Genomic DNA, 2,033 nt, shown 5'->3' with positions numbered 1-2,033 from the left:
TTTTTTTCTCCTAGACTTAAATTATCCTCAGAAGAGGATAGTTCGCGCATGGTTTTTTTATCCCCTCCTTCCCTTGTGTTTACTTTTCTCATCTAAGATCTCGGGGCGCTGTACTTACGGCGATTACCGACAGGCCCTTCGCACTGTATCCCATGTTCGTCTTTGTTTTTCATGTTTCTTGTGCAAAGCGTGCCTGTTAAGTCCAATTACCCCATGGGGATGAATAAAGTTTTCTGAATCTGAATCTGAATCTGATCTAAAACATTCATTCATAAATGTATATCATATGATTTTTTTTTTTTCTCAGTATAAATAACATGTACCCTGACTGTTCTACTCTTTGAATAAAATCACTTCATTCAAGCGTTAGGGAGTGCAAAGGGTTATGATGGAGGGGTGTTGCAAATCATGAACACCTGCCAAGTGGTATGATAGCATTGTTTTATACATGTCCTCGGCTAGGCCTCAATTTCAAAATCAGTCCTTGGTCCTTGGCCTTGGCCTTGGAGGCAAGTCCTTGGTCCTTGGCCTTGGCCTCGGAAAATTTTTCAAGTCCTTGGCCTTGGCCTTGCCTCAGAAAATTTTCCAAGTCCTTGGCCTTGGCCTCGGAGGCAAGTCCTTGGCCTTGGCCTTGGCCTCGGGTTGCCGGTCCTTGGACACATCCCTGGTAACTGGAAGTTATTTTAAATAACTATGTTAACGTAATAATAAATATATTGCGTCTTTGTTCATGACCTTGTAAATTATGTTTTTCCATTCACGCTATTGTCCACCGTGGGCGTCGCCATTGTGGATTGACGACAGATCGAAGCCAGTCGGTGAAATCAGTGTCTCTTTCCCCTCAAAATTTGCAACTCGCACCCCCGGATGAAAGGAACTTTCCAGTGCACTTTTCCTGGTCGGAGGTCTAAATCCGACTTTCCACCTTCCTTGATTGTATCATAATTATTCCGACTTCCCACCTTCATTGAATGCAGCATTGCATATGGCTCATATTCAGAACGCTCGCGTGCCATACGTGCACTACTCTTGAGATGGAAGGGTGATCTCGTTTTTCTTATTACATGTGCGTAGATTATCGCTCCTGTTTACATGCTAGCATCCCCCACCACCACCACCATAAATTCAAAGAGGAAGGAGATTGACAAAAGCCCAAGGATGGAAATGGTAGAATTGCGTCCATCTCATTATTCTAATTGCACGTTCCTCGCTCATTTTTAAAAACTTGCATCTCCCAGAAAACATTCAATCAGAGAGGGAGGAGCTTGACAAAGGAGCGAGGTAGGAGGAGGTACACATGTTTTGGGATAATGGCTGTGTACAAATTCACCCTGATTCCCTAAACTATCATTGACTATGGGCGTGTTCGGAAATTTACTCCACCGCCCATGAGAGTGTGTGTGCGTGTGTGTTCAGGGAGGCAGAGTGCGCTCCGCTCCCAGTAATTTCCGAACGCAGCCTATGTTCTCAACCAATCAGCACAGCTTAACTCACTGGCGCACCGTGTCCTTAGTCGGAGCGCCTACCTATATAGCCCGAAACTACATGTTGCACTGTATAGTTGAACCCTAAAGAATAAAGTGGACATTTGTGGCGATAGTAAAACCTCAGACAGGGAGACAGTTGTTTTGTGACACGCGTAAATGAAGTGACGTAATATTTAGAAGACGTCTCCAGGATATGACAACATCAAGGAATGATCTCATTATGGACTACTAAACATTTGTACCTCTCCCGACTCCCTCCTTCTCGATTGAATTTCTAGTGGGCGGTGCTCGCATGTTAACTGGACCGAGGAACCCTCCGTTTACAAAATGGCACCTCCCACCAATAATTTCATAGAGGAGGGAGGAGATGGACAAAGGAATGACATTCTTATATCACTATCTGTCTTTGGTGAGATGTTCATTTTGTGAGAGCCAAAAATTATCCCAGAACTGTGTATTGACGTCATTTATAGTGTTTTCAGAAAAGACAGAATAGAAGGAAAGGGTCGTGGGTATCCTCGTTTATGTAAAATAAAAAAAAAAATA

This window comes from Hippocampus comes, unplaced genomic scaffold (genome assembly GCF_001891065.2).
Source record: "Hippocampus comes isolate QL1 unplaced genomic scaffold, H_comes_QL1_v1.1 scaffold345, whole genome shotgun sequence".
NCBI classification, from domain to species: domain Eukaryota; kingdom Metazoa; phylum Chordata; class Actinopteri; order Syngnathiformes; family Syngnathidae; genus Hippocampus; species Hippocampus comes.
The sequence above is the reverse complement of the archived record's forward strand: the minus strand, read 5'-3'. Positions refer to the sequence as shown.